At 32.9% G+C, this 24,206-nt stretch overlaps 1 non-coding gene across 1 annotated transcript; it reads right to left on the bottom strand.

Moving 5' to 3' along the window:
• Nucleotides 1-404: 404 nt before the first annotated feature.
• Nucleotides 405-505, bottom strand: LOC114678595 (small nucleolar RNA U13). Its single transcript, XR_003730028.1, has one exon. It is a non-coding gene; the product is annotated as a small nucleolar RNA U13 (small nucleolar RNA).
• Between the last annotated feature and the right edge of the window lie 23,701 nt (nucleotides 506-24,206).

Consider the following 24,206-nt stretch of genomic DNA (forward strand, 5'->3'; position numbering starts at 1 on the left):
GTTTGGTCCTGATGGCTTAGGATCTTGATCTCTTCAGTATCACAGAGTGGATTGAAAATAAAGAAGCTAATTCATATTGACAAAAGGCTTAATGCATCAACGTAAAACCAAGAATATCAATATATTAACTTAAAATAAATTTATTTTAAAAGTAAATAAAGAGCTGAATTGTCTATGAAACTGTCAGACACATTTTTCCCCGAATAAGTGGCCTGCTAAAACACAATTACCAAAATGTTTTTTAAGTAAATTATTAGCAAAGGAAGTAATAGATATTGTTAAAGGGATAGCCTCTGCGATACTTATATATCATGATTTAGATAGTTCAATTTTGTATCAGTGTCATATTGGAGAAGTATATTTCAATGAAAAACAAACATCAAAAACTTTTTTTTTTCTTCTCAGTTCAGACCGGTAATGTGCCGACATCGTAAGGTTCGAGAGTAGCACATCTCACACATGTGCATGAACACCCAATCATCATGCTCAGGAAATACAAAAAGATCAATCAAAAACATTTTTAAAAATTAAAATGAGTTCTTGCTTTAAGATTGTTATGCTAGGGGAAAATATAGCTTATAGCAATATTTCTGAAAACCTTTAAAAAGGCTCTGCTCATGCCTTCAGGCTATTAGAGTCTAAAAAATTAGACGATCAAGAGGTCCTCCCCAGGGCAAAGAGTTCTGGGGTATAGAGTTCCCTGAAAAATAGTTTTAGCTCTGCTACCACTGCATTTTATTATTAATGTGATAGTATGGATGTTGCCACTACTGCTGTTGCTGACGATGATGGTGATGAAAATGATGCAGATGATGTTGATGATAATAATGCTGAAAACCATCCACCCTGGCTCTTGTTATCTCTCTATCTGCTTCCTTTCCTATTTTTTATGTATGTGTGTTGTTTTCATTCTATATATTTTCTTCCTATTCTTAAAATACATTTGTGTTGTTATCTCTCTACCTACTTTCCCTGTAATCACATATGTGAATACACACACACACACAAACATACAACACATACACACATATGACTAAAGAGACTTAAGATTGGTTTTCCATTTTCAGAAAACTCAGGACCTGAAGGTTTAAAATATTGCCATATTTCCACCATTGAACAGAAGCACTTCCAGAATTCAAATCTTGACTATCTTTCCGTAAATGCGTGATTCTTAACTACCATAATATCATGCATTCAAAGTCCAAGAATAGCTTTATTTCATTAATATTTATCTATTGTTTTTACCAACTCAACTTTATGACCTTGCAGTCCATTAACCTGAATAGATTAGGTTATCCAAACCCTCACTCTGGTTTCACTCTTTTTTGAACTCTGAGTATTTCTGAGTGTAAGTAGGCAAGCATCCTGCTGATTTAGCATCAACACTTCATTATTGATATCCCTACTGTGAATTTATATTTTACCTATATGTGGTTGTCTTCTCTGTACCAGTCTTTTCAGACAGGTCAAAGACACTCGTTCCAAAACCATATTTAAAGTGGCCATGTCCCAGCTACTTCTGTCTGGATCTTCCTCAAAACTTGTACTTATATGACTTTATCAGTAAGGATTGTCAGGATGGAGAAACCACAGAATGCATGGAATGATTTGGACAGAATCTATATGATTATAATCATATAATATGTATATGTCTCTATTAGTATATACATATACACACATATCTGTGTGTATATATGTCATATATAATTATACATATAAATGAACTATAATGGGGAATAAAAATAACATGGTAATGAGGGAATGGGAGTAAGAAGTAAAGAGAACTTTTCAAAACAAAAGAATGGAAGGTATAAGAAGCAGCCATGCTTCTAGGGGTGATGCAGAACACTTACGAAATAGCTTCTCTCCCGACCCTTGAGGGCTGAGTTTCAGACCTTGTTGGAGAGAAAATCATTGCTGCTCACTGGATGGTGGAGGATTTGATGAGGTTCCATGTCTGGGAACTTTCTGTCTTGTTAAAAATTTACTGCCCAGAACTTTCTAGAAATCTACTTAGAGTGATGGGGAATCAGATGACTTGTATTTTATTATTATTATTTGTTTACTTCTTTATTACCATCCATATAACTTGACACAATTTAATCTTGAGTTCTATTCCTAGCTATAATGAGTAACTCATGTCATGTATCATCACTCGTTGACAGCTATACAAATTTAACAAATTATAAAAACAATAATTGAATTAAAAAGAACTGATTGGAAGCATTTGAAAGCACTGAAGTACCAGAACTTGAGGAAAACGACTATAAACACATGTATCAAATTTGCATTTGAAGCAGCCTTTCCCCCTGAGACTATTTGCTGATTTTATCTTCAGGTTGTAGAGGCTGAGGAGTGAGTGTAGCCTAGAGTTTGTGTTGTTTTCACTGAGCTGGGAAAACAGACTTTAGAGTTCATGGATAGCAAGTATCCAGGAATGAAGAGGCCAGAATGGCAGAGAAATGGAATCTTGGAAATTGAGCTAAGCCTTTTGTATATGGCTCTCCTATGAGAAATTTATTAATTCCTTAATTGTACCTTTCCAGAGCAAAAGGTTAAAATGACAAAGCAACAAAATCTGGTCAACAGATGAAAACTACACTAAAGTTTTTGCCAAAACTCAGAGTGCTAGGATGGAAATAGATATAAGTGAAAGCCTAAGAAGGAGCTCACACACCCAAGTCACCCAGGTTTATAGTTGATAGTCCTAAAGGAGTATGCTCTAAGAGAAAGGACAAATAAGACATAGAAGAGCCTTCACAAAACTTAGAGCAAAGCTTCAAGTATTTGTAGTCTCTGTTGGAGTGTTTTGTGTATATGCTATCTGTGCGTAGGAACCAAAGTCTTCTCAGAAGGACGATAATATGATCCAGAGACTACACAACTTTCACCTAAAGTATTCAACATTTTGCCAAGCACACCAGCAAACAGGATTAAATGAAGACAAATTTTAAAAGACACAAATATTCAAATATAAACCAGATATAAATAACTATGATTAAATTATAAAAAAATTCTGTTAAGCCTCTACAACCTGAAATATATTTACATATTTATATATATCTATATTTATATGTATATATTTATATATATATATATCTTTTATATATATAAAACACTAAAAAATAGAAGTTCTAGAGCTGTAAAATTTGCAAGTCACTTGAATTACATTAATAATTCACTACAACGAAAGGGAAAATGATGGCCTTTCCAAGAATTATATTGGAATAATATTCCATATGGAAAAAAAGATTACTTCTAATTCACATCATGTACAAAATCAATTCTAGATGGATCATAAACTGAAACAAAAATATAAAAGGTGAAACAATAAATTATCTTCAGTTTTTGCATACAGATGACATTTGGATAGGTTAATATTTCCTCAACAGAAAATAATTATTTGCCATGAGGAAAAGGACTTATAAATTAGACTTTTTAAAAATTTTAAAACATCTGTTTATCAAAAGACAATTTCAAAAGTGGAAATCCAAAGACTAGGACAAGATATTTGCAGTACAAATAACCAAAAGGAGACATATAAAATTCGTAAAGAATAACTACAAACCAATAATGAAAATATAGAATATCAAAGATCAAAACAAAAGGAATAAGTGAGTTGCACAGTCACTTTTTAGATGTTATTCAAAAGTGACCTTTGGAAAATACACTCAAAACATTTACTCATCAGAGGAAAACAAATAAGTCACAGTGAAATATTATTATAACACTATTTGAATGGCTAAAATTAAATAAAAACGGAATACCACGTGTTAGTAGGAATATACAGTAACAGAAACTCTCATATACTTATGGTGAAAGCATACATTTTTATAACACTTTGAAATTCTTTAGTAGTATCCACCAACATATGTATACTTATGACTCGTCAATTGAATTCCTAGATATATACCCAGAGAAATATCTTTATATATGTTACCAAAGATAAAAATATTTAAAGAAGCAATATTCATAGCACCCAAAGTATAAATGATCAAAATTACCACAACACTAAAATGATAAAGCGGGATGGATACGTAAGTTATAGTTATTCTCACCATCGAATAGTATACAGTAAGAAGAAATAACAACCTGTAACTATGTACAACACAGGTAAATCTCATAGATCTTGATTAGTTAATATATTTACAAACAGAATATTGCACACTGATGACATTCAAAAACAAGCAGAGTCTATTATGGTGGTAGATGCCAGAATACTGATTACATTTCTGGGAGGCCTAGTGACTAAGTAGAGGCATAAGGGAAGATTCTGGAGGCATGATATTTTACATCTTGATATAGGTGATACTTCCACAATATTCTTTTAAAAAGTACAAGTGGTATTTGATGCTTACTATTTATTCATTTTAATATATAGATGTTATATTTCAATTGAAAGATAAGTATAAAATTCCTTCATGCGTATGTGTGTGTGTGTGTGTATATATATGTATAAAATTCCTTTACATATACATAGAGAGAGAGAGAGAGAGAGAGAGAGAGAGGAAGGGGGGGGGAGAGAGAGAGAGAGAGTCTTGTTCTGTCTCCCAGGTTAGAGTGCAGTGGCACAATCACAGTTCATTGCAGATTTGACTTCCCTGGCTCAAGCAATCCTCCCAGCTCAGTCTCCTTGTTGCTGAAACTATAAGTGTTCAACACCACATCCAGATGACTGTTTTTGTAATTTTTGTAGAGATGGGTTTTTGCCTTATCTCATTTCTTAAGATTGATATTAAATATTAGAATGAGTATACAGATTTCTGTGTTTTGCAATACATGTGAAAGTTAAACTCTTTGAGTTTTTGCGAGTATATTTATGGTAGAATGCAAATCACTATATTCCCAAGGTGACTTCTTTTTTCTTAGCATATTTATGATGTTATTTAATTTATCAAATTTTATGTGTCTGAAACAAAGTCATGTCTATGGAAAAATTTTAAGTGTACCAATATGGATGTTTAGTTCCCCTATGAAAATCCATCATTAAAAGTTAAATTGAAATAAAACAGAAATGAATAATGTAGAGAAATTGTTCTTAGTTATTTCACATTCAGTATTTTATGTTGCTAGGAAATTTTTTTAATAATTAAGATTTTTCTATTAATCTTTGATTAAAAATGTATATGCTATGATAAAGTAATGATGGAATTTGAAAATCACTGATTTCAAAGGATAAGGTACAGCTGAACTTTGAGAGGAATTAGAAGATAATGTGTCACACTGAAAACAAAATAAAATTTATTTATTTATTTTGAGACAAAGTCTCACTCTGTTGACCAGGCTGGAGTGGCGCATTCAGAGCTCACTGTAACCTTCTCCTTTCCAGGTCAAGTAATCCTCCCACCTCAGCCTCCAGCGTAGCTGGGACTACGGGCATGTACCAATATGCCTGGCTAATTTGTCTATGTGTATATATATATTTGTATTTTTTGCAGAGACACATTTTCACCATGTTGCCCAGGCTAATATCGAACTCCTGGACTCAAGTGATCTGCTCGCACCAGCCTCCCAACCTGTTGGGACAGACATGAGCCACCGTGCCCAGTGAAAATATATTAATGTTTTCTATTTTCTCCTCTTGATCTTGTCTTAAAAAGTAAATAAAGAGCTAATAGTCTGTATTGATAGCTATGTACAGACCTATATGCTTTATTATCTGGGCTTGGACTTTATTTATTTATTTTGTTGTTGTTGTTGTTATGTACCAAATGGTAAATAAAAGGTGTACACAATGTACCTGTCCCTTAGGCAGATAGAAGAATTTCAGATGGTTCCTCTCTTAGTTAGAAGGTCACATTATTTACTTAATAGTTGCTTGACAGATACAACTGGCAAGGGAGAGGCTTTCTCAAAAATTGTTTGGAGTATAATGTAGCATATAGTAGCAGAGTCAGTTGAGGTTTCAAATTGATGTGTTATAATATGTAGGCACATTTTTAGCTGGTGTTATCATTTATCATCAATCAACTAAATTTGTAAAATGTTAATTTTTTATCAAAATGTAAAAATCAAGCATTCAAAAAGAAATGAAAATAATTTGGATTGTTCTGTTGATGTTGACTGGTGGTTTAGTATTTTATAATTATACTTAAAAACATTCTTTTAATCAACAATAAAATCACATTCAATCTTCTACTTACCTTCAGGTTGGGTTCATGCTTTTCAGGGATTGCTAATGTTTGCAACTAATGCTGGCTCTTCTTTTTTTTTTTTTTTTTGAGATGGAGTTTCACTCTTGTCGCCCAGGCTGGCGTGCAGTGGAGTGATCTTGGCCCACTGCAACCTCCACCCCCTGGGTTCAAGCGTTTCCCCTGCCTCAGCCGCCCGAGTAGCTGGGATTTCAGGCACCTGCCACCTCTCCTGGCTAATCTTTGTAGTTTTTAGTAGAGACAGGGTTTCACCATCTTGGCCAGGCTGATCTTGAACTCCTGACCTCAGGTGATCCACCTGCCTCAGTCTCTCAACATGCTGGGATTACAGGCATGAGCCACCACACCTGGCCAGCTAATTCTTACTGAGTACTTACTGTATGCTGGGGATTTTGCATGTACTAATTTCTATGTGGTGCTCTTCACGGTCCAGTCATTCTTTGTATTACAGAAAGACAAGCTATCAGCTGTACCATTATCCTTTCAATTGCCTGAAATTGTTCACAAGAAGCCTGTCAGCTTGTCAAAGCTCACAGCACCACTTGTTAATACTAGTATGAGACATAGGTGTATGTATAACTTATAGCTTATTCTTATTCTTTGTTAAACTGTACGAGTGATAAAGGTGTTTATTTCACACTGAACATTTTTCCTTGCTTTGTTGTGATGAATACAAATGGGAAGATAAACACATGTTAAAAGAGAGATTTTCTTAAATGGTAGACTAAAATTTACCTTAATCAACTGGAAAACTTTCTAACCAAGGGAACGCTAAACTTAAAGGATTTCAAATTGAAGGTTTTGTTTTTGCTTAAATTCTAGCCAAATAACAAGCACATTATATAATCACAATCATTAAAATTCTAGTGGAAGTCCTTTATAATGTTTTATGTTTCCCATTATTTTTATTTGTTGTTCTAAAATCAACATATTGAAGTTTAGTCACTCTAAAATTTAATTAATGAAAACAATTGTTGCAATGGTGTTTTCCTTTTTCTAATTAGAGATAAACATGCCATAGGTTTCTAACACTAGTTTCCCAATTGCCTTATAATTGTAATTCAAGATAGTGATTTTAAAACATATATATCACATGGATTTCTTAGTAACTAAAAGAAATCATTACAACATCATTACGGATTATTTGCTAGTTCTAGTTGGAAGGCATTTGAAAATGTCAATTATTAGCTCATCAATAATTACTTTTGCTTATAGTTTTTATCCTTAGGTATCTCTCAATATGTCTACCGTTTAAAAATTAAAATCACTGTAAAACCATTATTATTAAAATGACTATCCTCCTCAAATTAATCTGATAATTCAATGAAATTTTAAAACCTTCAAATGATATATTTGATAGAATTTGGCAAGCTGATTACACATATTTAAGAATGTCATCATAGAAATATATAAAAATATGCAAAAATATGAAATACATAGGAAGTACTTTTACATGGTGCAACATAGCAAACTTTGAAGCTATAAAAATTCATAAATTGTACTACTGAGGCAAGTAAGAGAATATGATTATGAGTAGAATAAAGAGAGTGATTTCATATTTTATATGTTTATGTGTCAGTTTTCCTTTCTTATAACTGGAGAATGCATTTGCATGTTGTTTGTACAACTTGAAATTTAAAAGAAATAGTGCTATTTGCTAACATTTCTGAGAGCTTGCTGTGTGGCAGGAATTATTCTTGGTGTTTGCAAAGGTCTTGACTCATTGAATTCTCACAAAAACCTTATTGCCTCTACGCTTCAGAAGGGAAAATCAATGCTAGAAAAATGAACTGCCCAAAGTTGCACAGCATGAAAGTGTCAGAACTGAGACTTGAATCAGGCTGACGGGCTACGTTTGCTACACTGTTAACCATTACACAACACTATTTCTCTACACAGTTTACATGAGCTGAGAAGGCATAATACCCCGCATATATTATGAATATAATTAAACCAAGTTACAGAAAAAGATTTATGAATATGTTAACGTTTCCAAAAATAGGGTACACACGCCAACACACACACTACATATATGGAGATAATTCCCAAAGAATCTACAATAATTTGAAATAATCTAATATATAATAAACTGCTAATAGAAACCCAGGCTGACGTGACTAGGTTCTCTCCTCTTGTTACTACCTCAAGCATGTTGCCATCTTGAGGTATCAGTTAGGCTGAGTTCTTATCAGGAGGGTTGGGGGAAGAATCTCATTGGAAACTCATTCAGATTGTTGGGAGAGTTCATTTCTTTATGGTTGTAGGACAAAGGACTTCATTTGCTTGTTGACAGCTGCAGCCCTCATCTTCTAGATGCCACTTGCCCTCATTTCCATGTGTTCCGTTCTTCCAGAAATGGAGAATTTCTCATGGCTCAAATCTCACTCATGATTTGAATATATCCTACTTCACTTTCTCTATTTGCTAAATGTATATTTAGAGGTCTCATGTGACTGCATCTGCATCACCCCAGTATTCTCCCTGTGTTAAGGTCAGCTGATATGGGATCTTAATTATATCTTCGAAATCCATTCCCAGCAGGAAAGTCAGCACACAATGGTTACCAGAGCTTCAGCTGATCTTAGAGGGAACATCAACACTAGTCATTCCATGAACAATAGCATCAGTGACTGCTTTCCTAACATAAATCACTTTTTTGGCCCAAACTTCTCATTCGCTTTTGAGTGGTTAGCTACTATTAGTGCAAAATTTGGGGGCTCCCTTATAAGTTAGCATATATCACCTAACTAAATCAGACAGTGGAAACTTGATCTTGGCATTAAAGCATAGTATGGCCTCCCTAGCTATATTGCCAGAATATATTCATTTCTCATACACGTACAAATTACATACTCCAGTTAACTTGGACCCATGGCTATTTGCTGCCTCCAAGTATTAATCAAGCAATGTCATCTTCCTTGAATGCACTTTCTCCCACATGGAAATATTTATTTTCTACAGTCTAGTTGTAAGTGCCACCACTCTTCAGTGACATCATCATTTTGCCTTCATTTGATAGTAATAATTTTATAATTGCTTTGTTTTGCCTTTTATGATAACACTGATATTTCATAGATTAGGTTTCGTTTGTTTCTCTTTCTCCCAGCTTGATCTCAGTTTTTCATGGCACTTGGATGTTTCTCTAATAAATCCCAGAAAAGTGTTTGGGAGAATGCAATAGAGGCATAATAAATGAATGTTTAATAAATATATAAGTGATTTAATTGAATTCTGAAATATAATAAAGTATTTGCTTTATAGGTGGAAGATTAGATTTAAAATAAAAATAAAGTTAAGGTTATTTTAAGAAAGCATTATTTCACTCATTTTTATTATTAAAGAATAGTTTAATATATATTGGACATGTTATTAAAGAACAGTTAAATGTATTTCAGACATACTATTATGGGATAATTTCACATGCATCAGGTGTAACATCCCTAAATTATTTTAAGAAAACCAGTTCCTACCAAGTGAAACTTACTAGTTTCGCCGGGCGCGGTGGCTCACGCCTGTAATCCCAGCACTTTGGGAGGCCGAGGCGGGCGGATCACAAGGTCAGGAGATCGAGACCACGGTGAAACCCCGTCTCTACTAAAAATACAAAAAATTAGCCGGGCGCGGTTGTGGGCGCCTGTAGTCCCAGCTACTCGGGAGGCTGAGGCAGGAGAATGGCGTGAACCCGGGAGGCGGAGCTTGCAGTGAGCCGAGATCGCGCCACTGCACTCCAGCCTGGGCGACAGAGCGAGACTCCGTCTCAAAAAAAATCTACTTTTAGTCACTTTTTTTTTAACAGCAGAAACTAGTATAAAATCAACAAATTTAAATGGATTTTCATCTTACATTAGAGTTGCCATATATAGCAAATAAAAATACAAGACAAACAGTTAAATTTGAAATCTAGATACACCATGAATAATGTTTTACTATAGGTATCTCCGTTATATATACTTACAGGTAAAAACTTCATTATTTATATTAAATTCCAATTTAGCTAATGTTCTGTATTTTATCTGGCATTCCAATACTTACAGCACACTTTTATATTGAGATTTTAAAAAATCTCCCCCTACTTTTATTTTTTGTTTTTGTTTAATTTTTTAAGATTCACAAAAACAAAAGTTTAAGTATTTAGGGTAATAATGTGTTTTTAATAGTTATGGCATTCTGCATATAATTAAGCCAGTTGCTTTTTAAATTGTAAATATTCCCAGAGGCAACAATATAGAAGTTCACATAGTTTTGCAGTTGTTTTAAAATGCTGATGATACATATTTATGTGCATGGAATCTGCAGAAAGTTGAAAGATACTATGAGGTATTCTGAAACTTTCAAAACAAATAGTACATACTGCTAAGCACACATTATCTAGAAACACTAAAATTCACTTGTGTACTATGCTGTTCGAGCAATAGTTTCATTCATACCTAGCATTTCCCAAAGAGATTGAAGACACTGGAGCTCCATGCTTGCCTTTCCTGTGAATGGAAATGGAGACTGAGGAGGGCAAGTTCACATCAGCCAGCTGAACTCAGGAAATGCAGAACTTAATCGTGGTGTGGCAGATACTAGCATTCTGACATTCAGACATAACCTTTCAGAGCTTAAAGTGACTCACTTTTCAAAAACATAAAATAGGAACAACTTCAAATGGATTATTCTAAGGCCTGTATGAGAATATATATGTGAAAATTTCATTAAAATGCACCTTATTATGGATGTTATTTTAATGCAGTAGTGGTTCATTTGCTATTTAGTTAAAATATAACCTCTAATAATTGATTTTAAAATGTTTTTCATGCAAACTGGTACTGGGTATTTAATTTTAACTGTTATCAAGTAATAGTTTGGAAAAATACAGTATTTATTACTAATGCAGATGCAAACATCCTATAGAAATTATTACTCTGCTACTGACCAAGAGTTTAAGAGAAATACGCTAGCTTGAGATAAATGAATAAGCAGAAAATTTGTATTGTATTATAACCAATTGCATATCCACTGTGTATATTGTTTTTTAAATTAATAGACTCTTTTTTCAAAGTGATGTAATATTTACAGAGAAATTGAACAGAAAATACAAAGAGTTCCAATATACTCCGGATCCCTGCTCCTTTAAACTCCTTTTATAATAACACCTTCCATTAATGTGATATATTAGTTATAATTGATGAACCAATATTAATACATTATTATTAATGAAAATCCGCAGTTTATATTAGGGTTTACTTTTGGCATTATACTGTTGTATGAGTTTTGTCAATTGTAGTGTCATATATCCACCATTACTGGATAATGCAGAATAGTTTTGCTGTCCTAAACATTCTTTGGGCTCTTCCTATTCACTTTTCTCTCCCTGCCCTTTATTTTTACATCTCTATAGTTTGCCCTTTTCCAGAATGTAATATTGTTGGAATCATGCAGTTTGCAGCCCTTTCAAACTGGTGTCTTTGACTGAGCAATATGCATTTAATGCTCTTTCACGTATTTCCATGGTTTTATAGCTGAAAATATTGCATTTTAAAGATATTTCACAGTTTGTTTATTCACCCATTCAAGGACATCCTGGTTGATTCCAAGTGTGTCATATGTGAATAAAACTACTATAGACACTTATGTGCAGGTTCTTGTGTTCAAAGGTGAGTTGTACATTCAAATCTTGTGTCCACTCATTAATTGCATTGTCTTTTTGTTGTTGTTGTTGTTTTTAAAGGTCTTTTGTATTTTTTTGATAAATGTCCTTTATCAAATATGTACTTGTAAATATTTTCCCTCACTTTGTGGCTTGTCGTTTCATTCTCTGATCAGTGTCTTGCAAAGCATACATTTTTATTCTAATTTAATGTATCAATTATGTTGGTCTTTGCATTTCCATATAAACTTTATTATCAGTTTTTCAAAATTCACCAAGTAACTTGTGATTGCATTCAATCTATAGATCAAATGGTGAATAATTAAGATCTTAACGCTACTGAAATTTTCTATTCCTGAATATTTGGTATCTTTCTATTATTTAGAAAAGATTTCTTTGACTTATTTCGTTAGAGCTTTACACTTTTCATCAAAAATAACTTGAAAATGTTTTGTTAGAGTTAAGTCTAAGGTGTTTGTTTTTCATGCTAATATAAATAATGTTCTGCTTTAATAATATTTCAATTGTTTGTTGCTGATATCAGTAATTATTGCTGATATAGTGAATCAGCACTATATATAAAATTTTGTATGTCAAAATTTTATCTGCAACTTTGCTATAACTGCATATTAGTACTAGGAGGTTTTTTTCCAATTGTTTGGGACTTTATAAATAGACAATCATGTCATCTGTCAGCTGTTTTATTTCTTGCATCCCAATGTTTACCTTTTATTTTCATGACTTGATTGTGGCATTAGCTAGAAATGATGAGTGGACATCCTTGCCTCAGTTCCAATCTTAAAGGGAAAACATCCAGTTTCTCACCATTAGGTATGATGTTACTGTAGGTTTCTTGTGGATATTCTTTATCAAGTTGAGTAAGTTTCTCTCTATTCCAAGTTTGCTGAGATATTTTGTTTTTAATCATATATGGGTATTGGATTTTCTCAAATGCCTTTTCTGCATCTATTTGATATACTCATGTAATTTTTCCTCTTTAGCCTGTTGATGTTATGGGTTAAATTAATTGGTGTTCAAATGCTGAAACAGCCTTGCATACCTGGAATTATGTATATTTGTTTTTAAATTTTTATTAGTTGAATTTGTGAACTACTTTAATAATTAATGTATAAAAACTTAAATGTTTATATGGATTGTTCATTATACAGTCTGGAGTCTCTGCCCCAGATGGTTCCAGTTGAATTTAATAATGCCTTTATTTAGCAAAAAAAAAAAAAAAAAAAATCATTGAGTATTTAAAATATGAAGCGTGATAGTAGTTACCAGTAAAGTGTTGGTAAGTAAGAAAGAGTACTGAAAACTTTTCTGGAGTTTTTATGATGTGTAGGAGAGAGAAGATGAACTAAAATTTCTACAATGCTGTGAAAGCATTTTGAATAGTACATAGGTATCTTCAGAGACAAATGACGCTCCCAGAGGTTGAGCTTAAATTGAGCCTTGAGGCACATTTCTGAGGTAAATGATATGCTATAAGGCAGAAATAAGACACAAATATTTAGATGTGATAGCACATCCCCATTTAGTAAGAACATACCTTAAAGTGTGAAAGGAGTTAAGAAAACATAAAAATGAAAAGAGATGAGAATATACTGATGGTGGAGTAATGGAACAGGTCTTAAAGATAGATTTATCTCTCTAGTTTATGAATTAGAAATTTTTTGAAAACCAAAAAAAGAGCCACTAAGCATTAAGGTGGTAAGCACCATGTTCATGCATGTAATTAAGACATACTAACTTAAAAATAGACATATCCTCCAACCCAGCGATTCCATTACTGGCTATATACCCCAAATAAAACAAATTGTTCTACCAAAAAGACACATACATGCCTATGTCCATCACAGCACCACTCATAATAGCAAAGACATGGAACCAACCTAGGTGGCCATTAATGGTGGATTTAATAAAGAAAATGTGGTTACATACATACCATAGATTACTACACAACCATAAAAAGTAATAAAGTCATGTCCTTTACAGCAACACTGATGCAGCTAAAGGCCATTATCCTAAACAAATTGATGCAGGAACAGAAAACCAAATACCACACATTCTCACTTATAAGTAGGAGCTAAATGTTGGGTACTCATGGACATAAAGATGGCAACAATAGCAGTTAGGGGGCTACTAGAGTTGGGAGAGAGGGAGGAAGGCGAGAAGGGTGAAAAAAATAACTATTGGGTACTATGCTCAGTATCTGGGTGATGGCATCATTCGTACCCGAAACCTTAGCATCATGCAATATACCCAAGGAAAAAAAGTCCTGTGTGCCTACTGACTCTAAAATAAAGGTTGAAAAAATTATATATATTACCTTAGAAAAAATGTACAAGATGGATTTTGATTCTTCACCCTAGACGAATCGACACTGCTCCAAGGTACACATATGGCTTCAATAAAATCAATGGTAGATTAAATTTGGCCTCTACCTCAGTACTAGGCACTGGAAAAAAATTCAAAGTACTAATATAAATGATAATTATCTTTGAAAAGTTCTTAATCCTTTTAAAATTAATGAATAAATATAAACAAGTACTATATAAATACAGAGCCTGAATATGTAGAAAATAAAATAATCCAAGGTTGGTCAAAAGCACTACAGTGTGTTGGAAGATAGCAAGAGACAAAGAATAGAATACAAGAAATAAGAAAAAAGAGGGAAACCCAGAGAGTAAGATTGTCCAAACCTGAAAAACTAAATGTTTAAGATGGTGGCCCGAGGAATTCTATGTTCATTTATTTACCTATCTGTTCAATCAATCTCTAATTCAGTTAACATTTATTTTGCAAGTATCATGAAGACAGCTACTTAGCTAAGTGTTAGAAATTTAAAAATTCATAAGTACATACTTCTAAAATAAAGGTTCAGAGACAAAGCTACCAATCATTAATCAGAAAAAATATTAACACACAATGATACTCATTATAACAGCATAAATAAAGCACCAAACAGCTCCAAAGAAGAACTTGGGAAAGTTATTATACTTTATTAAGAATATCAATGGCAACTGGGTGCGTTGACTCACACTTGCAATTCCAGCACTTTGGGAGGCCACAGTGGATGAATCATGAGGTCAGGAGTTTGAGACCAGCCTGGCCAATATGGTGAAACCCCATTTCTACTAAAAACACAAAAAATTAGCTGTGCTTGGTGGTGGACACCTGTAGTTCCAGCTACTTGGGAGGCTGAGGTGGGAGGATTACTTGAACCCAGGAGGCAGAGCTTACAGTGAGCCAAGATCGCACCACTGCACTCCAGCCCGGGCAACAGGGTGAGACTCCATCTAAAAAAAAAAAAAGTGTGAGCCAATATTGTATAATAAATATCTTTCTACATAACAACCTAGCTATTTATCTATGTCTATCTATACCTTATTAGTTAGATTATCTACAAACCCTAACACAATCGGGATGCAGATTCCCTAATTTCCCTTTCCTATCTTCCTTCATTTCCATCAGGTCTATAAATGACGACATATTCAGGATGTCCCAGGAGAGAAATTAGAAGACCCAACTTATATAGAATAGTTTATATACCAACATAACTATAAGACATAATTTATTTCCAAATTTATTAGGATCAAGAATCTAGGAATTGTGTGTGGATATTCTGAAGTGGCTAGATAGAGAATGAAACAATTTTCTATTAGAATAAGTATATTGAACTCGCAGAAATTTATGAATATATGTGTTAGCCTGAGAAATTAAGAGTGGTTTTAACCTCTGTTTCATTTCATGGACTTTATCTGGAAATCATTAGTGGCTCATTAAACATGAAGTTGAAATTCCGGAAATATCATAAGATATAAAGAAATATATAAAGAATCAAAATGTTGGAGTTGATGGATCATATGTGATACATTTACATTCTAACTATGTCCCTGAGAGAACCCAGAGAATACTGTTTTCTATAATATTGAAAAATACATTTATGAATAGAACTCCAATCTTGAAATTCCTTGAAACTGCCCTATTTGTTGCATAGGAAATGTTACCAGTGAAATTTATTCACTATTTTGATTCGATTGATTAATTTTTCCCTGGAATCATAAGCAAAATAATTTTATGTACCTTGATTGCATAACTGTATGTGATGAATGTTTTGGAACAATACACTCATATTGTGTCAATGTTATATGGCTGCTTTTGATATTGTACTATATGTAAGATGTAACTGGCTGGGGAAACTATCTGAAGAATACACGGACTTCACTATATTAATTCTAAATCCCCCCAAAATTACAAATTTTGAAACTGAGGGAATTACCATAGAATAATTTCTCAGGCCTACAGAGCCTTTTATAAATCATTTATCAACTGACCCTCCGAAGCTTCTCCTACTTGCTGGTAAATTACGGTAGAATTTTGTGTTCTCAGGAATTAGTGTTAACTCAGAGAGTGTTGCCAAATATCCTCCAAAATGTACTTTTCCCAGTGAACATTCTGAAAAGTGGTTGTAACTGTCATTAAGCAAAACCACAAGGAAATTGTGCTTATGAAGTTATCTCAGGATGCTTCCAAAATAGAACCCAGCCTCAGTTACTTTAAAGGAACTCTGTATCTGTGAACCGACTCAGGAGTGGGAATTTTATCAAGGGCCACTTAAGGGAATCTAAGTTTGTCTCTAGACTTAGAAGGTTCCCAATTATCCCCTATACTCCAGTTGAGTAGATCAAAGAAGATGTTAGTGACACTTAGTGAGTCCATGGCATAACACTATCAGTGGGCCAGCACCAAAGATTCCCAAACTTGACATTTCCATTGGTACAGCTGTATCGACTGTTAGGGTAATCAAGACAACAGCAGTTTAGCAATATTTAAATCATTAAAGTTTGAATAAAATGGGTCAGTCTGCATTATGTGGTTGGGCCTTATCTAATAAGTTGAAAACCTTAAGAATATAAAACTGATCTCCCTGAAAGAAGATATTTTGCTATCAGACTGCCTTAGGACTTGAGGTTCTGCATTAGCTCCTGCTAGAGTTCCAGTCTGCCAGCCTACTGTTCAGATTTTGGACTTTGTATAATACAAGCCAATTCCTTAATATAAATCTATTTAGATAGGTAGGTAGGTAGGTAGGTAGGTAAGTAGATAGATAGATAGATAGATAGATAGATAGATACATACATACATACATACATACATACATACATACATACATACATAGACACATAGAGAGATACATAAATACATAGATACATAGATAACCTACAGGTCATATTTGACAGGCTTCCAAATTAACTGCCTGGGAAAGGTCCTAGGATTCATGGCTTACATCCTGTCCCTGAGTAAAGAATTTTATCATGAATCCTTCAAATCTTATCGTGAGTTCCTCACAGTAGTGTTGACACTCATTAATATGTAACCTACTGACATTTAAAAAAGCAATAATTTCTTACTTAATCATACATTTTTGTTCATTTGTTTTTGAATTATGAAATTTTACTGATTGTCTTGCATGAGAACATTTTATTTTAGCCTGCATGTTGTAATCCATAGCCAATAATTGTAACCTCTGCATCATACCCTCCAATAAAAAAAGGACAACTCCAGTATGAGGAATCTCCTTCCCTTTTTCTAAGCTTTTTAAATAAAAGCATTCCAACTTGTAACAGACTTTGAAACATGACAAACTTTGTTGATGTGTTTTCTTTGGTCTGTCCCCCCATGGCTTCCAATAAACTTTTATCAACATATGAATATGTGTGATACATGTGTGTTTCTATGTATTCTCCTATTGGTTCTCTTTTTTTCTGGACGATCGTGATTGGTGCAGTGTAATCATAAAAGCTCTTAATAACAGAGGTCTTTCTCTGGCTGTTGGCAAAGGAGATGAACAAAAGTGGAGGTCAAAGATACTTAAAGTGTGAGAAGGACTTGATCCACTCCTGCTAGCTTTAAAGAAATATGAGGGAACTATGAGCAATAAAATATGGCAAGGCTGTAAAAATTGCCAACAATTTTTGGCAAATCAAAATTAAATCATAAATTTAAAAAATGTAATACAGGAGGTAATCCAGATATCACAGTAAAATGTCTACAGTTCTAATCGTCTAAATGTATTAAGGTACAACACATACTCCAATAAGGAGAGCTAAATTGATTACCTCATAGCCTTACTTATACAAAGTTGAATTTGGCTTATTGAAGACAAAGTTATAGCTTTGTGAGAATCCTGTCTCTCAAGCTTGGGATGCTGTCCTATGGGGTAAAATATACATTTTGAATGAGTCACATTTATATTGTTCCAAATATCCCAAAAGTAGGATATGAAGTTATTAATATCAAAATATACGCAGGAGTAGAACAATTCACTAATATATACTAAAGGTCTACTTGCAAATATTTGATTGCTATACCTGCAATTTTTCAGTTCCTTTCCCTGAAAAATTGTACTACTATTCCATTTAGAAAGATGTAGAATAGCCCAACACACCAATTGTAGTTATCGTTCAAATAAGGAAAACAGGAAATGTATTATTATTTTAGCTGGGTACATGGATTCTCATTATCAAGAGGAAACAGCATTATAACCACCTAGTATATTCACTGAAGCTGACACCTGGAATTCAAGTGATCCTCTGGGCTATATCATCACACTGTGTATCTATTAGTAAAATTAATAGAAAATTACACTTTCAACATATTGGCATGACTACAAAAATTCATGAGTTTTAGTCCAACAAGTGGAGGACCCTGACCCTTGGGGATGCTGAATAAAGACAAGGATAAATGTAAGGGTAGTATAAGGAGGAAATTATGAATATAAATTATTGCTTTGAGGCTTATTCAAGAAACAAAAATGTAGGAGCCAGTTCATAATATTATTTTATTTATTATGTACATATTTGTATTTATTTATCAAATTTCGTTTTCCCTCTCTTTTTCCTCTATAATTTTATTCAAGGTTTGCAGGTTGTTATTAAAATAATTCTTTCTACTTTACAGTGTTACAGAATTGTGACTGAACATGGGGAGGAATGAACATTAACTAGAGACAAAGATAGTGACCATTGGAATATTATCTCTTTAATTTAGGAAGAAGTGCAAGTACATTTCATTTTTATGAAGGAAAATTGTATTATGTTAGGCAAGAACATATATTTATTGCTATTATCATTTTTTGTATGATTGATTATATCCATGGATGTTGAGTATTCAAAGAGGTAGAGTTGAGTTTTCGCAGAAGTAAAGTGTATTCTACGGATTGTTTACTCAGTATCTATTCCATTGCCCTTCAACCTTGTCTTCCAGGGAAGTTGTATTTCTCAGGTTCTCTTGCGACTAAGGATGTAGATGTGGACTAAGCCAAGCAGTAGTCCCAACATAAAATGTGAAATAAAGAAATTAGCAACTTGGAACACTGGATGTGAATTTGGAGATGTATATTTCTTTTAAGCATATTGTTAGAGCTATTTGTGTCCTCTGAGTCAATTCTGGTGAAGGGTGAATGTTTGGTCTATAGTATCTTATGTTCCAGAAGGAATAGTGTGGCAATAGTGGGTTTTCTTTCAGTAGAGTCTTGTGGGATGGAAGAGTATTTTCCTTAGCTGTACTTGCATTGACACTGTAGAATTGATATCTGATTTTCTATTCATAGGATACTTAAACTAATTGCATGCTTTCTGCTAAATCTATTATCTGGGTTATCTGGAACCCAGAATCTAAACATCATATGATGAAAAGATTTTCTATATAATAATAATAAAAAAATTCTCATTCCAGAAACATTAAAGGGTGAAGAGACTTTCAGAATAATTGTGATTTATGCATACTTTCCTTTTTGTTGACTTACAAATTTATTTGTCTTCATGCAACCCTTTAGTCTTTCCCATGAATTAAATTCACCGGTCAGCCAATTTCCAAAAAGCAATCACATAGCAGCAATTCATTTTTACCATTGGATTCAGGCCATAGAGTAATCACAGGAGTAATTTCTTTCATTTTTCTAAACAATTATAGCTGTTCTTGCTAGAACTGTTACAGTTAAAGGTCACTCGTTATTTGTTACAATGTTTCTCTTTCAGAGGTATATTTCTCAGTCATTTTAATTTACTTGAAATTTACAACTGATAGATATGTCTGGGTATGTGGTTTTATTGGAAAATTACACAAATATATTTTCATAGGATGTAAAAAAAATCTGTTCTGAAGAATAGCATTTAGTACATATCAGTTCATGAGAATTTGTGCTTTTTTGTATTTGAAAACTATATACTGTAATGAAAAGTATGTAAAAATGCAGTTCTACTGATTTTAAGTAAACTCTTAGACTCTACATTTTTATTAGAAAATTCTTACTTAAAAAGGATCTTGGGTTCATATAAATATGGTTGTGGGGAAATAGAAGATTTTTTATAGGATATGAGGATGGCGATCCTTCATATTTCATATATCTACCATACCTTACTAATTCAGGAGCAAGATGGAAACTGGGTTTGCACCATTCGATTAAATTTCCTAATTGGCTGGGCACTGGAGACTGACTATATTTCTCTGTGCAGTAAACATATAGAAGAGTAATTATCTCAGCTATCATATGGCCATATAATAATCTAGGTATTTTCAGCACAAAATGAGTTACTTTTGAGTATCACAGAAAAAGAGTGGTGGTTTTAAAACATGGTTTTTGGTGCTATGATGAATAGTGTATGTTTAAATTTGTGTCCAATTTCTTTACTATTGGCTATACAGAGACAAGCATACATTCATAAGTACACACATATATCATGTATACATACTGTATATGCGTGCATTAAATGTATTGTATTTTTCTGGCCTGGCACGGTGGCTCATGCCTGTAATTCCAGAATTTTGGAAGGCTCAGGTGGGCGGCTCATGAGGCAAGAGATTGAGATCATCCTGGACAACATGGTGAAACCCCATCTATACTAAAAATACAAAAATTAGCTGGGCATGGTGGTGCCCGCCAGTAGTCCCAGCTACTCGGGAGGCTGAGGCAGGAGAATCACCTGAACCCAGGACATGGAGGTTGCAGTGAGCCAAGATCCTGCCACTGCACTCCAGCCTGGCAACAGAGTGAGACTCCATCTAAAAAAAAAAAAAATAAATAAATAAAAAAAAAATTAAATTAAAAACAAAATAAAATAAATTATTTTATTTTTCTTTGTATCTTTGCTGTGTAGAATTATTAATTCTAGTCAGTTCTCTAATGATTTTGTTGAGTTTACTATGTTGTCATCAATTCTGCTAATAGTGATTTTTCCCCCCAAGCCTTTCTAGGCTTTTCTGTACTGTTCTAGAACCACAAATAAAATAGTGAATATATGTGTTGATTACAAACCTCAGTGAAAGTTTTAAATATTTTACTTTTTTTGCAGTTGGTTTACTGTTTATATTTCTAGCAGATTGAGAAAACTATCTTTATAGTCCTAATTTAAAAAGAATTTTAAATATGATGGGTGTTTAACGTTGTCAACTGCTTTTTTGAATACTATAGGGTCATGTGATTGTTTTTTACTATTAATGTGACATCATGAAGAGATCGATGGTATTAATTGTAAATTGTTAAATGTTAGATAATACTTCTATTTCTGGAATAAACTCAACTTTTTCATATTAATGAATTTTATTTGATAACATTTTGTTCTACTTCAAGAAAGTATTATCTGTATATTTTTACTTTCTTACAATGCTCTTATCAGTTTTAGGTTACAGAGTTTTAAGACTTTGAAACACCCACTTGGCTGGGCGCAGTGGCTCACACCTGTAATCCTAGCACTGGGAAGCCAAAGTGGGCAAATCACAAGGTCAGGAGTTCGAGACCAGCCTTGCCTACCTGGTGAAACCCCATCTCAACTAAAAATACAAAAATTAGCCAGGAGTGGTAGTGCGTACATGTAATCCAAGGTATTCAAGAGGCTGAGGCAGAAGAATTGCTTGAACCCAGGAGGCAGAGGTTGCAGTGAGCCAAGATTGCACCGTTGCAGTCTAGCCTGGGCAACAGAGCAAGACTCAGTCTCAGACAAACAAACAAACAAACAAACAAGAAAACATGGGCTTGAAGACCCTTTCAGTTTTTTCTCTAAAGAGTATGTAGATCTACGTTATAATTTTCATACATTTTTAGAAGAATTAACCAGTTTATATGAGCCTTGAAATTTATTTTTTAAATGCATTTCAGTAACAGATAAAATTATTTTAATATATATTAGTCATTTTCAATTATCTATTTCTTTCATTTTAAAGTTGAAATTTTAGAAAAACATTATTTTTATCAAAATACTCAAAATTATTAGTATAACATTATATTTAACAACCTTGTATTGTATTTAATGTCTTCTCCATCAAGACTGATGTTTCTGAATTCATTTTTATGTTAGTATTTTGTTCTCTTTCTCATCACTCCAGTAGCTAGAAGTTTAAAAAGTTGTTTTACATTTAAAAAAAAAAAACCTTCTTTTTGTCCTTTGATTTTCTCAATTCTAAGTTTTCTTGGTTTATATTTGTTTATTTTTATTTTTGTAAGTTTATTCTTTTTGTTTTTTACTTTGCTATTCATTTTTAAGTATTTAAAATGGTAGCAAGATTTTCAACTTTTATTTTTTTAATACAGGCATTTTTGGCAACAAAGTTTTTCTAAGTACAATTTTAATTGTAATGCACATGATTTTGAACTTTTTCATTTGTTGTTTGTTTTGTTTTGATAACTGCATTATAATTATTCAGTTCAAATATTTTCTTATATGAGGTTCTATTGACTGTTGAGTTTCATAGATGTTAAGAAGTATATTCATTAATTTATTGCCATTTTGAATAAAATATTATGGAACTTTTCCCATTATATTTTGGTTAGTATTTTACAACTTAATTTCACTGTGACTAAGAAGCATACTTTAAACAACCTTAATCCTTTAATATTGGTTGAAGCTATTTTTAAGGGTCACAATAAGGTCAATTTATGTAATTTTTCAATATTACCTTAATTTTTTTTGTTAGATGCTATGTTCTATATATGTTTACTAAGTCATTTGTTAATTTTGGTTTTCAGATCTTCTGTATCAATACTGAGAGTCTTTTCTTATTTAAAAAAAAACATCTATTGAGAGAATTGTTTTCAAATCTTTTACTATGGGCTGGGCGTGGTGGCTCATGCCTGTAATTCCAGTACTTTGGTAGGCTGATGTGGGAGGATGGCTTGATCACGGGAGGTGGAGGTTGGAGTGAGCTGTGATCGTACCACTGCACTCCGGCCTGGGCAACAGAGCCAGGCTGTCTCAAAAAAAAAAAAGTCTATTATGATTATGTAACTAATTATTTCATCCCTTTAGGCTGTTCATTTTTAAACACATATTTTAGAATAATACTGGTTCCACTGAAATTTAGAAATGTGTTATCTTCCTAGAAGGTTGGTTCCATTGTCATCATGAAAAGTTTTTCTTTATTCTTAGTAATGTTTACATCAAAATTTACTCTGACCAATATTAAACTAAATGCCTCAAGTTTCTATTGGCTATTGATTTTATGGAAACATTTTTGGATTAGAACTTTCTATATGCTTACAGTTTGCTTATGTTGACTGTCAGTCTCATATAGATGGCTTTAGATTTTTTATTTATTTTATACTGGTCTTTTCATTAGAGTATCTATTCTGTTTATATTTACTGTAAATTCTTGGCATATTTGCATTTAAATCCACTTTCTATTTATTTGTTTTCTATTTTGCCCACTTATTAAAGCTTTATTCTCCCTCCACATCTTATTTTTGAGTGTGTGTATATATATATATATATATTCAAAAAGAAAATGTTTTCCAATAAAATCATATGTAATAAAATTATGTAAACACACATGCATATATATGATTTTATATTTTCTCACAGTTAAACTCAAGGAAAGTCACTGTTTTATCTCTTCTACAGTCATGTTTTCAGCCTCTGTTCCAGTTTGTCCACAAAGGCACAATGCAGTACAGAAAGATAATATTTTAGGATAGATTAATAATATTTATGAGGTCTTTTAAATACATTCCACTTAATTGACATGCACCAGCTCTTCCTTTCCTTTACAACAAAAATTACTTCTGAAAGAATTAATATATTAAGTTTTTACTCTGAAATAGCTCTTAAAAACCCTTTCTTTTCATTGGTTTCTCTGTTTTCCTTTTTTTAAATAAAATGCACCTCTGTATTGCACAGCTTTTAAGATTTCATTTTCTTGTAGAAATGTTTTCTGAAACAGATTAGAATTTGCATAAAAAAGTGCTTAAGTTGTCAAATATGTTATTTATTTTTTCTTTATATACACTTCAAATTACTTTGGAAAGAAATTTTTAAAATATATTTAAAGTGCACCTATAAGCATATTAAATTGGAACTTATTTTTATTTGATAATACTGACTTCCACAAAGGCACAATGCAATAGAGAAAGATCATATTTT

This window comes from Macaca mulatta, chromosome 5 (genome assembly GCF_049350105.2).
Source record: "Macaca mulatta isolate MMU2019108-1 chromosome 5, T2T-MMU8v2.0, whole genome shotgun sequence".
Lineage (NCBI taxonomy): Eukaryota > Metazoa > Chordata > Mammalia > Primates > Cercopithecidae > Macaca > Macaca mulatta.